This window comes from Alosa alosa, chromosome 9 (genome assembly GCF_017589495.1).
Source record: "Alosa alosa isolate M-15738 ecotype Scorff River chromosome 9, AALO_Geno_1.1, whole genome shotgun sequence".
Classification (NCBI taxonomy): domain Eukaryota; kingdom Metazoa; phylum Chordata; class Actinopteri; order Clupeiformes; family Clupeidae; genus Alosa; species Alosa alosa.
The window spans coordinates 3,944,672-3,963,555 of NC_063197.1; the positions used below are offsets into that span (position 1 = coordinate 3,944,672).

At 47.0% G+C, this 18,884-nt stretch overlaps 1 protein-coding gene across 1 annotated transcript in view; it reads right to left on the bottom strand.

Annotated features, from left to right (window-relative positions):
- Positions 1–18,743, bottom strand: part of kank4 (KN motif and ankyrin repeat domains 4) — a 50,574-nt gene extending 31,831 nt beyond the window's left edge. The window contains 2 exon segments of the mRNA XM_048252286.1: positions 17,173–17,498; positions 18,671–18,743. The gene's annotated coding sequence lies outside the window, so the exon portion shown is untranslated.
- Positions 18,744–18,884: the final 141 nt, after the last annotated feature.

The window sequence follows — 18,884 nt, forward strand, 5'->3', positions numbered from 1 at the left end:
CCTACTGGTCGGGGTTCGAACCGGCAACCCTCCTGTTACAGGTCCGAAGTGCCCCATGGTAGTTAGTGTCAAAACACCGCCTCCTTTCCTCTGGCCTGTTGCCTCTCTTCTGCTATTAGTCTCTGGCTCTAGAGGTGCGCTGTCCCTCCCATTTCCCTCTCTGATCAGTAACACTAACCAGAGGCCTGCATGGCGCACTGGATTAACACAAGATCCTCTGTCTGCTGCACTCAGTACAGTTGTTGAACTTAATATACAACAATGGCCACACACACACACACACACACACACACACACAGACACACACACACACACACACACACACACCACATATTTAATACATAAAACAAAGCAATATAGTGTTTGAAAATGAACTATGACAGCAGAGAAAAGTTACTTTACTCTAGAATGGATATCAAATGTTATGCAAATTGAAGTACAAGCCCGAGGGGACTTGGTCATCCATCAGAGATATGACTAATGTAAACTAGTCTTTGAATGTAATTAAGGATGGCTGAGATTCAAATCTGGCTGCAGTTCTTATGCAAACAATAACTGAAAAGTCTCTGCAACTCGAAACGGGCGTCTGTGAAACTCAAAAAGGAACGCTCCTCAGTCTGATAGGGGAGGAAAAAATATAGCAGGAACATTATGTAAGAGAATTCCTCTAGCTTTTCTTGCCAAAGCCAATACTTTACTCACAGTTCCAACTGAGGAGAAAGACAAAGGCTGGGATTTATGCACCGTTGTACTCCTTAGATTCCATAGTTTCCCAGGCTAGTGTCTCTCTTTACTGCAATGTATAGGTGTCACAAACCGATAAGGATCTCTAATTAAGGCAGATCATATATTATAAATATATTATTGAACATATTACTGCATGTTTATTATACAATACCCTACAGCCTAGTGCAAAAAATGCTAATAAAAATGTACATATCTGTATGAACCAGGAGGCAAGTACACTACAAGTAAATACTGAAAAGACCCATACACTCTTAAAACAAGTGTGCTGTCCCTATCTGGACACATAGATGTGTTAAGAAGTTGTGTTGTTTTCAACACATTCGTCTACTTCAGTGTACATTCATCTACTTCAGTGACCATCAATACCTTCAAAGAGGTGAGACTAGCCATTGAAACTTACACACACACACACACACACACACACACACACACACACTTCCTTAGTAGTCTCAGTATGCTGTGACCCATGGGCAGGTCTCTTCTGTGAGCGATACTCAGAAGAGCAGCAGAGGGAGGAACATGTCCAATTGGACATTACTTTCAGGCCCACAGACCCACACAAGCCCACAAACTCCCACCCACATAAACAAACACACACACACACACGAATGCATGCTCTGCTGCTAACAGGCAAGAATGCGGGAATGGAGATGTGCAGACAGACAAGCAAAGCCCAGAGCGACCAGCATGCAGGGGTGATGCTGACAGCCAGCATCAGCCACAAAGCTGCACTACCCCCACACACACACACACATCCATGCACGCACGTACACACGCGCACACCCACACACACACGGACACGCACAGGCACCCACAGCATCAAAAGTTTACAAAACACACACACATATTGATTCATATGAAACAAGTGAATGTGTAAACACAAGGCCCTCACACACAGGGAAGCATGGATGTGTTCTTCCATAAATACTAAGCACTAAGAGGCGCTGATGAGTGAGCGCGTCAGACTCAACACATCACATATTGTGCCGCTGACAATGAGATGAGGACTATACAATAGGTAGCCTCCCATATACCATCAACCACCAACACAAGCTGCTCTTATTAAAAACACCCAAGGTAATACATAATAAAAATAAATAAATAAATAAATAAATAAATAAATAAATCGTGTTCAGTCCTGCTGGGTTAATTCTGACCGAACTATCCTCTCTAAGCAAAACATAATCCTGTCCATACTCTCTCTCTCGCTCTTTCTCTCTCTGAGGACCCTTGTAGTGCTTTGATGTTCCTCATGCCAGATCTCCTCTTTTAATTATCCGTCCTCCTCCTCCTGCGTCAGCGAAATGGAGCTCAACATCCCACTCATGCAGCCGTGTGTTCGGCTCGGAACACATCAGGCCCCAGAAAAAGGAGATTCTTCCCCTCCTGAGCAAACTGATTATTGCACGGCTAACGCTGGGGAGGGGAATCCGTCACGTCCATCACCAAGACTGAGGCGACACCACACAGCGCTCAGCGTCACACGAGAACCACCAGTAACTCATGAAACAATCTCACGGATACAAACCGTCAGGTCACACACTCTCTCTCACACACACACACTCACACACACGGGCACACGCCCAGGAGACGCTGCCGTGTACACTACTTGCTTCAATCTAAAAGGGCAATTAGGACTTTAATGTCTCGTCTGCAAAACCAGGAGATGAAAAAAATCATTTGTCTACGCCCTGTGCAAGAGAGCAGGAGTGTGCTTAATGAATTCCTATGCAAATCCGGCCTCACTTAGAGATTGCACTGAAATGGCTCCCATGCACATGCTCAGTATGAGGCTGCAGAAACATTAGAGCAGAGCGTGTATTAGCAGTCTGTAAATACCTTACACATAACCACCACAGATCTGACCAGGGGAGCACTTCCACTTTTCATTATTTGCCTCTGGACACTCCTCTTCCTCTGCAGCACAGGGTGTGTGTGTGTGTGTGTGTGTGTGTGTGTGTGTGTGTGTGGGGGGCTCTGGTCCAAAAGCGCGGGCAGTGATAGGAGATATGCGACCCCGTGGGGTGTTCTCCATTTTTCATTTGGCAGATAAGATCGCAAGGTCACTTTAGAAATGGCGAGGGCTGGGCAGGGCTTTGCTGCTGCCTCTTCATCAGGGGTCGAGGAATGCGGCGGAGGTGCATTAATGTGGCCGCACACAGCGTCCTGGCAAGTCCAACAAGAGACACATAATCACACACTTCCCATGTAATGATCCATGGGACTAAAAATGACCTTTGGGCCAAAAAGACTGATTTCTATGAATGAGAGGGAGAGGGGGGTGGGGAGGGGCCAGAGAGATGGGGAGGGAAAAAGAGATGAGAGAGAGAGATAGAAAGAGAGAGAGAGAGAGAGAGAGGAGAGGGGGGGCAAGAGAGAGCAAGACAATATGGAGAGACAACCAGGGAGAAATGCTACTAATAATATCTGTGTTTTCTCAGCTAAATATACAAAGTCTATTTCCAGATAGTGAGAGATGGCTCTGCTTTCAGACACAGTAGAGATGCACTCCTCCCCCACACTCACCACCTCCACTCTGACCTACTCCTTCTAGCCCTTGGCTTCCTGTGTTATTCTGTCAGACGGACAATATAGTGCTCTCCCTTTTCTTTGATCTCCCCCTCTCTCCGTCTCGCTCGCTCACTCTCCCCCGTATTTCTTTTTCCAAACTCTGTGCCCACACCAGCCGAGATGTGCCCTCTCCCTCTGATCTCCCACACTGGGGCTGAGGCTGGGGCTGGAGCCCAGTGTGCATCTGGAGGGTGTTGGATCAGGGCCATCCTCCCTCACCTGCTAGTGTCTCACACAGGCGCGCGCTGCGAGGAGTAAACCTGCTGTCTTTGCAAATAAACCACCCAGTATCTCCACAAGAATTTGGGAAATGCGAGTTTTGGGATGGTACTGCAAGGAAAGCAGCCAGAGCAACTAAGGTCGTATTATCCGTCAGGCGTGTTTGATGTAGGGTAATTGATGGCTGGCTCCTAGGGTTGACTCCTTCCACCAAATGAATGGAGGGCGTCCCTGGAGTGATATAATTCTTCTCATTGCCTGTGTTTACGCTGGTCCCAGAAGGACGATCCTTCATTACGATGCATTTCTGAAATACACCCAAATACGCACCAATTATTGCATATAGTATATCATACTGCCCTATGACTGACAGGGCAATTTAAAGGAACAGTCCTTTTTCATGAGAATGTGGGAGTTAACTTGTTATTTGATCTAGCATATCCACCCTAACGGACCACAGCGTTATCGAGAGAGAGGGAGAGAGGGAGAGAGGGAGAGAGAGAGAGACTAGAAAAAAGGAGGGCTGCCTGCTTACGGGAAGCTTCTGCTTCTCTCTCCACATCTCCCTTTTCTTCTCCTCTCTGCCCTGTCCTTGCTGATACGGTTTGTCAGTGGGGCGAAAGGGAGAAGGGACACTCAAAGTCACCATGAGAAGCAGTGGGCAGTTACATCCTGGGAAGATAGCACATAAAGAGGGGGAGGAGAGTTTATGCCTAGGCTTCTCGCATCTTACAAGACATTTGAATTACTAACGACGGCGGTTACTATGGGAAAGACACGTATATCAAACCCAAGTCTAGTACAACCATTTATAAGTCAATCTAGGAACATTGAAATTTAGATATAGATGTCTGTCTGTATTAACTCTTTGGCATATTTGTCACAAGGCCAACATGTCACAAGGCCTAAACAGTCACCTTTACCTCAATGCAGTCAGTGCTCTCCCTTCCGACATAAAAAGAAGAGAGGCACTTACCGCCATTCCAGACTGGGCGGGGGGGGGGGGGGGTGTCTCACCCTTGCAAAACTATTATACTATTATATAACAGAAAAAGAACCAAAATATAAAGTATATTATAAACATTACAGAAAAATAATTAAAATTGAAGCATAAAATGCAGTAAGGTCCCTACTCTAGCTCTACCCTAATGACTGCAAAAAGTTGTCAGACAAAAACCAAGGTGAAAAACGGTCTCCTACACCTTACGTTTTGTAGTCATTAACCTATTCCTAAATATGGTAAGTAGCTATTTGCTGATTGGCTGAATTTCTTTGAGACAGACACTATAGTCTGACCTTGGTTTTACAATGCACACGATTCTGGTTCCAGTTTTCATCCGTACCTGCCATCCACCTTCCTAACTACAATGTCTCCTAGAAGCGGTTATCTAGGCCTACCCTAGACCTTTCTTATCACAAAACACTTTACATACATTTCACACTACATAATTATGTCTAGTGCCACTTACAATACACATTTTAAAATATGCTTATTTTTCAAACAGGATTATATATGATTACATTAAAACAATGTTCATTTTTTCATTTACTATATGTCATCATGAATACTTAGCAAGAATACTTTTTATACTACAGCAGGGTTTATGTTTCATAGTATGATTACATTTTGCTTAACCAAGGTTATACTTCAATCACACTTTCAACGTCATTTCAACTTTTGATATTACTGGTTAAACTCTTTTTGCAGTTTTATTAGTTTCAATTTCTAACTTATACAACATCATATATACTGTATACGCGGACAGCGTGATCAAGACCTCACACAAAGTGGAGCCACCAACATATTAGCTTCTGCTCTGGTTCATAAATGTTCCATGCCAAGGCAGTTCCATGCCAAGGCAGTTATAACGAGTGCACCAGCTGGCAAGTGTGCATTATCGGTCATGGCAATACTGTGGCATACACTAACTTGAAGTTAATTGAATGAGAATCATTGTGTGTGCTTTTGGTAGAGAAAATGAGAGCGAGAGCGAGAGAGAGAAAGAGAGAAAGAGAGAGAGAGAGAGAGACACAGGCATGTGTGCATGTGTTTAAAAGGCAGTGCAGGACAGTTCCCAAGGTCATACTAGACAGACAGACACACACACACACACACACACACACACACACACACACACACACACACACACACACACACACACACAGATGTCTCAGAAGACTCATAAAGGTTCAGATCTTGTTGCACCTCCACTGATGATGGAGGAGCTCATAGCCCCATTACTGTCTACACACACACACACACACACACACACACACACACACACACACACACACACACACACACACTTCACATTCCATTTGCAAAATGAATATCAAGATCACAGAATCAACAAAAACACAGCACATCATCCACGTGAAGGATATGCTAATGCCAAGACACACACACACACACACACACACACGGGATTAGGTCTGCATCCCAGCGTAACCTCCACAAGTCGTTCTCAGGCGAGTGTATTTTTTTCTCGGAGGGAGACTGTGGCTTGTGCAGCACTGTAATTACATTTGAAAAGAAAGAAAGGTCTCGCTCAACTTCAGCCCGCTTATTCTTCTGCTGCCGCAGAGGGCGGCTTTAGCATTCCACTCGCACTGCCCCACCTCACCACGTCCACCAGCACCGAGCCGACGGCTCCCCAAAGGTCATCCCCAGCGAGAGGGAGAGGAGGTGGGAGAACCAGAGAGCGGTCAGATTAAAGAATGACAGACCATCAGAGGGGAGAGTAGGCTTGCTTGTTTGTTTAGCAGGATCCCAATTATGCTGCTTGAAATAGACACTATCATCCTTGTCCAGAAACTCTGGCCAGCTGTGTGTTTGCGTGAGCGTGTGTTTGATCAGCGTGATGGGACAGGAAGTAGTCAGAGGGTGGCACACGGTCAAGATGAAGGCTCACCAATCTGTGGTGCGTGTGTATGTGAGTGTATGAGAGTGTGTGTGTGTGTGTGGGGGGCAAAGTGGTGAACAGACCAAACACACTAAGGGCTGAAAAGCTTTGGAATTCAGAGGTTGTGCTTGGGATGATTTTTTTCCGGCCAACAGAGACTGCACACACAACAAACATAACAATGACACAGTGATGGATTCTGGGGATTTTCAAGGCTATGAGGAATTTTTCTGGAAAGTTTCTGAGAATAGCTTTTCACAATCAATCACTAAAATCAATCTGCTGACTCCAACAAATCATATTTCTGTTTATGTAATGTAAATGTGCATACATTTTGCCATTATTGTGTTCAGATGTGCATATAAAGTTACACAAACATCTGTATTAACTCTCTTGCACGCACACACACACACACACACACACACACACACACACACACACAGCACATTATATGCTCCATATAGTTTACAACACATTCATCACACCCCCACATATAGCCTGTTTGTCTGAGACAGGGGTCTCAGTGTGTTAGTGGTCAGGGGTTCAGCACAGGGACAGCCAACAGGAAATGTGCTGGTCTGGGAGTTTTCCACCATGTGGTCCTCACAGCCCTGTCAAAGTGGCTCTCCTGTGCGCCGCTGGAGAAGGGACTCGGGCCAGGCCGGCTTCCTGTGTGGCTCTTATCACATAGCTAGTCTAAGTGCAATCTTGGCTCTCTGCTAGAAGTCCAATCTGTGTAATTACAGTTAAAATACGCTCTCCTTGCTTTGCCTCCACTGGTCCAAAATTATATCAGAGCATTTGATCGCCACAAGCTGCTGTATACATGAGAAACACTCCTAAACACTAAAATGTCTGAGGTGCTAGGAGTCCTAACCAGGTTGATAGAGGTGTCCACAGGCACATCTGTTTATGGGACTACTGTGTGTACTGTTTATGGCAGAGACCCCCTACTCTGCGTACTTGTTTTTTGAAGTGCAAGGAATAAACAATCTGTGCAGTTCAGCCAGTTGTTCTTTCATGCTATTCCCACTCTGCCACTGCTGTATGGTGCTTTCTTTTTATGAGATGTTAAATGATTTACAGAGTTGAAGCTTCTCTTTTTTTCCCTCCTGTGTCCAACTGACCGTTCCAGCAGTGCTGCAGCACTAAAATCTCGCAGTTCCCAGACTCCTCGCCAGAGATGAAACAACCACAGAGAGCCCGACTTTCCTGTCGGGAGTCGCAGAAGCAGGCTGCTACTCTTCCAGAGCGTTCACAGGGACAGCGGCTGCCATTCCCAAGCCCTTTCCCAAGGATATCCAAAACATCATCACGAGAGAAAGTAAAACTGGAAATAACTTCCAGAAAAGCCCCGTCCAAGTATAAAACAACACCACAGACATGAGAGTACAGACAGAGAAAGACAGACAGACAGAGAGACACACGAGATGGAAAGAGAGAAAGTGAGTGCCACACGTCTGTAATCATCGGAGCTTATCTAGCAGGATTACTTTCTAATCAATCTGGCCAGGCGCTTGGCTTCTTTAATCCCTGGAGGAGAGGGCTCCATACAGCTCTGTGCCTTTCAAAAGAGTGAGCTCACTCTGTAATTTCAAAACCAACGCTGTTTACTACACCAGCATATCTCTCTCTCTCTCTCTCTCTCTCTCTCTCTCTCCCTCTGTCTCTCTCTCTCTCTCTCTCTCTCGCTATGTCTCTCTCTCTCTCTCTGTCTCTCTCTCTCTCTCTCTGTCTCTCTCTCTCTCTCATCTCTTTCAGCCTTTGGCTCCACTTAACTCTGCAGTCAGCAGCTTCTTACTAGTAAACACATTGGTTGTACCACCAGGGCCCTCCTTGGCTACATCAGCAAGGAGGATGCACTGAAACAAGACCGTATTGGTTTATTTTTAAACCACCATTACTGTAAGCCCAGGGACGGCAGCTCTCCTGGCAAGCCTGGATTACAAAGTAGCCATGGGAATGGCCAGTTTGTGTCATCCTTTGTTATTGCCGCGTATTGCTACACGCTATATGGGTCAACAGGGCGACTTCTGTGAGCCAGGATAATGCCATTAGAGCAACACAAAAAGCTGGAAGTTTAAAGCAGAGAGTGGAGATGTGAGCGGAACCATTCCCTCCCCTCTAGATTACTCCCTGAACACGCGGAGAGGAGAGGATGATGAGAGGGGGATAAGAGGAGAGGAGAGGAGAGGAGAGGAGAAAAGGGGAGAGGAGAGGAGAGGAGAGGATGAGGCTGTGGACTACACCGCTGGCAGAGTAATGGGATCTGGGTGCACAGAAGGGGCTCATGGTTGGGGCTCTGGGACAGACGGGGGGTTGCATGCTGTAGATATATTCACACAGACTACACATGCTCAAACACTCCCAAAAGACTTACATAAGTGGCTAAGAGTGGTAGCTTGAGGACAATATGTTGGTTACCAGCTGTACACACACACACACACACACACACACACACACACACACACACACACACACGTAACACAAGGAATCATTTGGCAGATTTTGGGCCTGCCGTTTGGACCTGCTTTTCATCGGACAGGAACAGGAACACCAACACTGAACTGAACTATGCCTTTGATGCAGGTCAGACAGAGAGAGAGAGCCAGAACGGGTGGGTGGGAATGGTTCTGGGACAGAGAGAAAGGGCTGACGTGAAACACAGAGCCAATTTGGAAGGCAAGTGAAGGACAGATACAACAGAAATGTTTCCATCCCGGCTAGTACTATGTCATTTTGTGCTTCTGGTCCAAAATTCTGTGAAAATGTAGGAGCGGCTTTGACTGCAGGATGCCATCACGCATATATCAAAACGCATAAGTTAGTAAGCTGCCTAACTTTTGTCGGGTGCCAACAGTGCAGCTGTTGATGTCTGTAAGGCAAGCCTCTTGGCTTTTAGCGAGTTTGAGAAACTTCTCTTAAAAATGGTAAGAAACTAGAACAGAGGTTCAAGTAAAGGGTTCCTCAGTGAAGCATTCCTCATTTCCCAATCACCTCCCAGCACATCTGTCACCCAAAGATCCGTGTGAGTCCTTCCTGATTGGGGATTAAGGGTAAAGCCGAGACCTTAAACCCCTACATCCACAGCCCCGGCACCGCCGATCGCACCAATCAAACACTCCCGGCTGCCGCCTCAGCCCTTGGGCGACGGGAACGGTAATTTTCTCAGTGATTTTCTATAAGCACATTCAGATAATAGACCAACACACTGACAAATAACTCTTCAATTTGTTAGGAAAAATATGATTAGCGCTGGAATTCACTTGAACCATATTTCAGAACATGGCTCTAACTAACACACACATCGCAGAACATGTGTAACTGGCAACAGGCCAAAAGGCGGCTGTTGAAACAGGGCAGGCTTAGAGGTTGACAACAATGAAGCGCATCAACACATCTGCACTAAGGGGCATCGTGGGCCCATTTTCAAATTGGTGTCAGAGTCGCTGGCCTTGTGAGTCAGCTTACACAATTCCCATAACACAGATGAAGCGTGGGAGGATTACTGGGCCTGCAGGGGCAATGAATGTAGACACTGTAGAACACACACACACACACACACACACACACACACACACACACACACACACACACACACACACACACACACACACACAGAGTGTGCCACCATCACATAAAGATGACCCACATCCTTCATCCCTGACCCCAATACTCATCTCGAGGCTGCTCATCAGACTAAGCTATGAGTCCTGACTGATCCGACTCCAGGACAGTATCGGTGGAAACTTTGCAATCTGCAAGAAATGCTTTTCTGTGTTCTCCTGATTGATGGGGGGGTATGTGCAATGGCCAAGTCCTACTCTCTATCTTTCTCCCTCAAGCAAACAGCTTCTGTCAGCCTCTCCCCCATCTTTCTCCTCCTCTGTGTTTATTTCTCTGTCTCTCTGTCAGTCCCCCTCTCTCTCCCTCTGTTTGCTTTCTCTCGCTCCCCCGATCTCTGCTCTCACTCCTGCTGCATCACAATGGAGCACTGCGTAAAACAGGCTCAGCGCTGTCGCCACGGCAGCAGCAGCAGCAGTGTGCTCCCGGAGACTGCTGACGCTGATAAAAAGGCGAGATTGCTTGCAAGACAACAAGCCACACTATCAATACAGCTCTCTCTACCTCTCTCTACCTCTCTCCACCATCCTTTCTCCTCCTCTTTCTCTCTCTCTCCCTCCCTTCCTCACTCCCATCGGCCCTCTCTCCATCTCTGCCCATCTCGCCCCCATCTCGCTCTCCTTCCTCTCCCGTCTCAATCATCACACTCTCTCTCTTGTCTCTCTCTCCCCCGCTCAGAGTTCTCATACAGGCAGCATGTGAGAGATCATATAAATTTCCCTCAGCACAACCATTTGAAGGAGGAAGAGAGCGCGCAAGCCAGCGCAAGACCTGGGGGGAGGGGTAGCAGCGACACAGAGCAATGTAGCCTCTGGTTTTAGAGGCAGAATGAAAACAGCATACTTAATTCTCCTTGTCCTATACTGGACACTTGGACAAACCCCCTGTGGACGGAAGAAATGGAGACAGAAAGCGAAAAAGAAAGAGGGAGAGTGAAATCAGGGAGTGGAGGAGTGGGACGAGACACCAACGCACCAGCAGCTCATTCCCTCACTGCAGTGGCATTCTCAAACTACGGCTGCCATTTTCCTGCACTCTGACATCTGACATTTCCTTCAAAGATCCTTTGTTATGGTTCATATGTCAGACCCAGAGAGCCCTTCTGAAATGAATTCATGTGGAGTGAAAGTGGCAGAGGAGTGTTTGGAAAAGACGAGGGAATTGAGGAGCGTTTGTTCATTTCTAATCCTCTCAGTGGAGTTGGGCTTTAACACTTCAGAACACGACTGTGGAGACATATGGCTGGAGAGATAGAAACTTCAGGCCTCATTAAAATACCTGTCATTATAATCCCACTGAACCAAGCTGAACAGTGACCTGACACACACACACACACACACACACACACACACACACACAGATTAACCACACTGGCATTTGCACAAAAGCATCTACAGTCACACATTCCTACACACACAAACACTGGCATTTGGGAAAAAAAGCAAGCTTTAGACACATAAACAACACACACATATACACACACACACACACACACACACACACACACAAACACACACACACACACACACACACACACACACACACACACAAATATCTTGATTCCTTCCCCTCCTCCTCCACCTGAGTTGATTTAAGCACATGTACAATACCAACACTAGGTGGAGATAAATGATTGGCAAACTGAAGAAGAGAAGAGAAGAGAAGAGAAGAGAAGAGAAGAGAAGAGAAGAGAAGAGGAGAAGACAAGAGAAGAGAAGAGAAGAGAAGAGAAGCCCGCTCTTAAGCAGTACACCACCTGTGGGCAGTGCCTTTGGGCAGGCCTGTCGCTGGAACACTCTCCAGGGCTGAACACTACGTGCGCTGGGCACAGCCAACACTTTCCATCTCACTCCCAGCTGCTGGGAAGGTTCCCAGTATGCTCGGGCCGCTGTATCCACTCTACACTCTGCACGCTTGGCATGTGTTCAAATACACACACACACACACACACACACACACACACACACACACACACACACATGGAAGGCAAAGGTACTGATAACATGATATAGCTCACAGTCGATTCTCTGATATAGTGCAGAGCTTATCAGCATTCCAAAAGCTCGATACGAACCATTTGCGCTGTCTTCAGAGAGGACATTTGAAAGATGCGCAGCATCAAAACGGTTAAATACTACACTCCCCTTCTCCCTTGGCCCACCCAAGACCTCCACTGCCCCTCCCCCAACGCATCCCACAGCGCGCTGCTACCTCTGCAATCTTTCAGCGGCTTGTCGGGGTGTTTCGACGCTTGTTCAGGCCGAGGGTTGTAATTATCACTCCATTCTGCTGTTGAGGCGCGGGACTTGGAGGGCAATACAGTCTCTACCCTCCCTCTCTCTCCAGAGGAATAAGGAGAGGATGAGAGGAGGACAGGAGGAAAGAGGGAGCAACAGTGTGTGTGTGTGTGTGTGTGTGTAGGTGTGTGTGTGTGTGTGTGTGTGTGTGTGTGTGTGTGTGTGTGAAGGGGGCAGTGGGGAGGTTAGGGGGTGAGAGCATGCAAGGGATCGTAAAACTTTTATTAGACAGTAAATCACCGGATCTGAAATGCATGTGGACTGTTGTCTGAGAGCAGCTTGGCCCGAGCACTTGGTGCTTTACCGTTTTAATTACTGATCACAATCATAAACACTGGTGCTCAGATGGACAGGCACACAGCACCAAGGCCTCAGTGACCTCATGGTGCATGGGACGCAGGTGGACGGTAGATTCAGTAGTCTGTGTGCAAGCCTTTGGTAATGCTGAAACACACACACACACACACACACATACACTGATAAACACAAGCTGTGCCCCTTGCTCTCACTCACACACACAAACAGCAGTATTTCTGCCACAGCCCCGGCCTGTCAGAACGAGGCCAGAACACATGTCCTACTCAGCCTACTTTGTCACCATCGTAATCCCACTGCGAGGAAACAAAGAGATTAAAGGGAAACAGTGCGCTTGAAGGGATCCCATTCAGGAGCCACACAGATGCCCTCCAAGGCCACTGGGGATGCTAAGCACACCCATATTAAATTAGAGTGGTAAACAGACTCATAATAAAGGCCTCGCTGGAACTAAAGGTCTCTCTCTAGAAATATGACAAGATGTGACAAATGTTTTTAAAAATAAAAGAGAATAAGGAGCCTAGAGTCCATCATGCATGTCTATTTGGAAATGAGCTGTATCATTAATTTAGATTCAGACACAGTAATTAGTCACCTCACAACACACTCTCCTGTAATTATAAGGTATCTATGACAGCGATCACAGGAAACTCTTGATTGTTGATTATATGAACCACCTTCATTTTGGAAGATTAACGGATGACAATCTGATGTCAGTGACACATAGCAAAAATAACCTCATTTCCCTCCTGTGTCAACACAAAAATGGCCAGGAAATGGGTCCATTTAACTACTTAGTATCATGCAATCACTTCATGTTGCCTTGTACAAGTGTGTGCTCTCTGTAGATAGAGAGAGTTTCCTTGCAGGCTCCTCCAGCCCTTAGGGGGTGTGGCAGGATGCCACTGGCACACTCGGCTTGTCTTAGCAGTGTCCACATGGCACAGTGCTGTCCCGCACCACTGCCTGAGACACTGCAGAGAGAGAGAGTGAGTGGGTGCCAAGAGTTTGGTGAAATCCTCAGCTCTCTCAGTCCTCCGATTACAAATGGAAACCTTGGTCGTTGGAGCAGGCCCCACGTTCACATGTTGTTTTTTCCTGTGTGCTCATAGGTGTGTAGGTCTATGCGTGTGAGTGTGTGTGTGTGTGTGTATTGGGCTTGAAGGGGCGGCAACCGAGGCTTAGAAATGACCTCATCCATTGTTTCTCCATTCCGCTGCTGGAGAAATGTCTTCTGCAGGAAATGGAGGACACAGGATCACAGCCCCTGCAAACCTGACCGCCAGAAGACCCTTCAGCCCCGCACTCTAAGAAGAACCTTTGGTCATTCCTCTATGCTCAAGGACCTGTGCTGTTGCAAGCTTGTATCCTTCTTTGTTAGTCTTCATTGCATTACTTTGGCTTAAAAAAGCCAGAGCTACAAGACAATCTCATTTCAACTTGGCACAATGCTTTCCTCCACAGCAGTAGCGACCACTGTCATCTCTTTTTCAGCCACTGCCAAATGACCCTACTGGGAGCGGTGACCACCAACCCCAGGCCACTCAGTCAGTCCAAACTATCCGTTAGTTGGTCCATCGCTCTATTGTTACCGTGGTGACAATGAGACCCTGTGTGGCACGTTGCTGATGAGGAGCCTCCATCCTGTTATTGCTCTAGCAGATGTACTGTGGGTCCGTGAGTCAGAGTGGGGAAAGTATGACACCACAGCCACAGACAAACATGATACGCAGATTACTGCACTGGCTCCTCACAGCCACAGTGTGGGCAGACAACATTCACTCTGCACTCTTATTTTATCATCTTGAGCTCAGGGTGAGACTGAAACCAAATACTACAGCTACACGGTCAGTTGCATGTTAACCGAATCCATGTAACTGTGCACTTGCCAGAAAGATAAAATCCCATTCAAACATGCTGCACAGTTCCTGCTGCAGCTGACTTCAGTGCATATGGTGGTGGAAGTAAATAAAATCATTGCTGAAGGGCTGAGAAAAACATCTGCTATAAATTATGTCAACACTGAATATGATTACCAGCATTCACACCCCCTGTGCCTACACAGACACACACAACTCGCAAACCCCCCCCCCCCCCCCCCACACACACACACACACACACACACACACACAACTCGCAAACATGTTTAAAAACACTGCATTTGAGCACCCCCACACACACACACACACACACACACACACACAACTCGCAAACATGTTTAAAAACACTGCATTTGAGCACACACACACACACACACACACACAAATAATGCACATATACAAATATGCAAATATGTGCCTCGTTTACGAGTTCACACAGGATGAAAGGCTTTGAGCTCAGTTGCCTAGGGGCTTGAGGGTCCCTTAACTTGCCAAGTTGGCAACACTAATGACAAACAAGTTTTGAAGAGATATATTCTTTTTGCAGTGCCATCACATTTTAAAAGAATAACACAGAAATGCATCTTTGGGGCACTTAAAATCTACGTGTTCTGGGACTTTATGTGCTTTCTATCAGGGGTAGTAGCACAGTCTGGGTTGAAGGCATCTGGAACCTTCTATAATCACCTTCCCAGCTATAATAAGGGTATTAAAACAAACACAAACCAAACATGAGGCTTTTATTTGTAAACCTCAAGAATGAGAAAGAAAAAAAAGAATAGGCAAGCAAATAGGAAAACAAAACATCAGGAGATGAGCAGAGGGGAGAGGAGAGGAGAGGAGAGGAGAGGAGAGGAGAGGAGAGGAGAGGAGAGGAGAGGAGAGGAGAGGAGAGGAGGGGAGAGGAGAGGAGAGGAGATGAGCAGAGGGGAGAGGAGAGGAGAGGAGAGGAGAGGAGAGTGGTCGAGGTAAAGGGAGGGGTGGGAGACAGAGGAGGAGAAGAAGAAGAAGAGAGAGGAGCAAAGGGAACAGAGAGCAGGAAGGGTAGAGTGAAAGAGCTGTTGTTCCTTGTGGTGCGTTATGGTCGCAGGCTCACCGGGAGCAGAAGCGCGTAAAGCGTTTCTCTAGACACGCAGCAAAAATGTCTGGTATGTTTAGGTTGAGGGACTGCACTCTGGGTAGAGAAAGAAAGAAAGAGAGAGAGAGAGAAAGAAAGAAAGAAAGAAAGAAAGAAAGAAAGAAAGAAAGAGAGAGGGAGAGAGGCTGCCCTGTGAAATTAACCATCATGCTCAGTGGACTGCTCACAGCTCCTGGGTGGCCCCCGCTGGGTTGTCGGTCCAGTCGGTCCAGCCGGTCCACTGCACACTACTGCCCCCCCTCGCAACCCCCATCCACCTATGGGGCAACCCACAGCGCACCGGAATGTAACCCTGGGTCAGGTGATCACATAGGATCTTCAGCATGAGCAGTTTACAGTGTTTAACACCAGAGTCAAGCCTGACTGTTAAGACACCAGTGCTCCACCTCATCAAGCCCATTTAACACCTGTGTTCTTCAACTGATTTGGGACAACCGCACTTTTATCAAAGCATTCAGGATACATAACCTACAGGCAGCTAATCTCGAGTCCAGCCCACTGACCCTGCATCAGTGCCCTAAAAACAAGCATGCATCATCCCTGCAGGAAAACAGTCCTTTTCCCTGGCCTCTTGCCTCGGGCGTTACAGGCGTGTGAACCTAATGTAGCAGTGCACACACTCTCTCTCTGGGAGCACCACGCTCTGGAGAACGCCTGAGTGCCATGGCACACGCTCGGCGATTCAGGCTCGGCGCAGGCGGAATGTGTGTGCAGCCGTGCGGACAGCCTGCAGCAGAGAGCAGCCTGGCGCTGCGCTAACGAGCGGGGGTAATAACGACGGCGTGAGCGCAGCGGCTCTCTCTGGCAGTAAAGAGGCAGCTGGTAAACATCAGACTGCGCGGCGGGGGATCAAAAGAGAAACAAGGCAGCAGCAAACCGAGACAAACGATGAAATATAGAGCAAGGGGCATTCACAGACCCAGACTCAGCTGAAAAAGACATACTGCACCGTGGAGGCTTTAGCCCCGAAAGAGTGCTCTGTGCTTGAACAGTGTGTGTGTGTGGGTGTGTGTGTGTGGGTGTGGGTGTGTGTGTGTACATGTCAATGGGTGTGTGAGAGTGTGTTTGTGTGTGTGTGTGTGTGTGAGTGTGTGTCACACTATCCTGTAACACCTATAAAATGCTGCAAGGTTTAAAAGGGAAACAGAGATAAATCCCCCCTGAGGGAATTCCACACTCATTGAAGGAATAAGACATCATGAGGAGAGAGGAGAGGAGTGAAAGAATGAGCCACACAGAGGAAAGAATAAGGAGCAGAGATGAGAAGACAGGACAGTGGCTGAGAGGAGAGGAGAGGAGAGATGAAAAGAAAGGAAAGGAGAGATCATAAGACAGCAAAGGAATCAGGTGGAAAAGAGAGGCAATGAAAGGTCCAGACAGAGCGCAGAAGAGCCGAGCTGGAAATCGCTGCGATAAGGGCTGAATGTCAGGACAGAGGAAAGGGAGATGAGAGGAATGCATTATCTCACATCTCTTACCTTCACCGCTGTGGGGCCCCTATTTTCCCTGGCCGTCTACCGCAGCGCCCGGACGCACCTCGCAGAAATCCAGCTCAGAGCGGCTCAGGCGGGTCCTCCTCCTCTCTCTGCCTCTCAGCTGCTGCGGCAGCATCTGGAAGAGGAGCTACAGCAGCGCACAGTTGTTGTTGAGAGAAGCGTGGAGGGGATGGCAGAGCGCAGCGCGGCAGTGCCTAGACACACCCCCTTCCCTCTGAGTCTGTCCAATGAAGGCTTGGGGGTCAGATCCCTCACAGCTTAGAGCTCTCAAGCTCTCTCTCAGATGGTCCAGCAATCCTTTCCTCCTGCTGAATGATCAAGACATGACCACAAATTACAGGAAGGCAAATGGAGAGAGATTGCATGCAGTTTGAATGAGTGGGGGAGGGGGCAAGATACATAATATTACAATTTAGCTTTAGCATCATGCATAATGGCATTGGCATGGTTTAGCTGGGCAGTGGGCACATCCCTAGGACTAGTCCTATTAGGTAGGCTCCAGCTGAAATTCATGGCTCAGAGTGATTAGACAAACAGCATGGAAGGAGTCGTGCTTTCAGGACGTGCCTGTCATTTTTGCAGTGCGGTAGCCTAGTCTATTTCCCTCCACGCTACGCCAGAATTGCTCTTCCGTAGACAATCCTACTACAGGTTTTTTTTTAGAGTCATACAGTGCAAGGCAAAACAAGCATAACATGGCCTGGTGATAAATGTCTATTCTTTATTATCAGCTTAATGGCACATCCCTTAGCGACTTAGCGCGCGTGCAGTCAGACACAGACACAAGAAAAATCTTTTCTGAGCACCTAAAATTTCTGTGACAAAATAGGCTACACTAGGGTGAAGTCGTTTTAAACACCATCATGGCTGTAAATTGTGCACGTACTTTATGATTCCAGTCCACTCATGCACAAGCACAACGCAGCCCTCAAAGACTGATAATTCCATTCCATAACTCACCTTAAAAAAAAAAGTCTCATAAGACCAAAGATCGCATAAACTGTGCGCTATCTGCGGTTTTCCTCAAAAGTGTTCAGGTAAAATGACGCAACCAAATGCTCAATAAACCGACCCTTAATGGTAACATCTTCCGAACCAGCTGATGGTCAACCAAGTTATTCAGCATAATCTACAACATATAAGCCCACAGGCCTGATGGGTTACAATTCTACTACAGCTTATCACCGTGTCTTCATAGGCCTACTAGATATAAAAATCAACCTACAAGGACCGTGTTAAGAAAAAATGGAGAACTGTAGCCCATGTGGAGACATCAAAGAAAGTATCGTCGTTTGCTGTAAGCTAATTTAGTGCTAACAATAGGGTATGTCCATCACTCACAGCAGAAGCTTCAACCTGGACGGCCACTAATTAATATGTAAGAGGTCAGGTAAATACACTGAAATGTGCATTAAATTATATGCGATTACAGTTGAATTCAAGTGAGAACAGCCATCTGCTGGTGAAAGAGGGTAATCACAGTTGTTGAAGAGCAACATAGATAATGCCAGAAGAGCAAGACGTTGAGAAGCCCCTGAAGATGTGTAGCCTACAGTCAAGCCAGACTTTTTTAGTTTGAGCCCAATTATATAGGTACATCGTATGGCATTTCCTTCACAAATTTGTTTTAGGCTGTCTAATCACAGTAGCCTATCAGGAAACGTTTTCACGACGCCTTGATGCTTTAGTTGAGT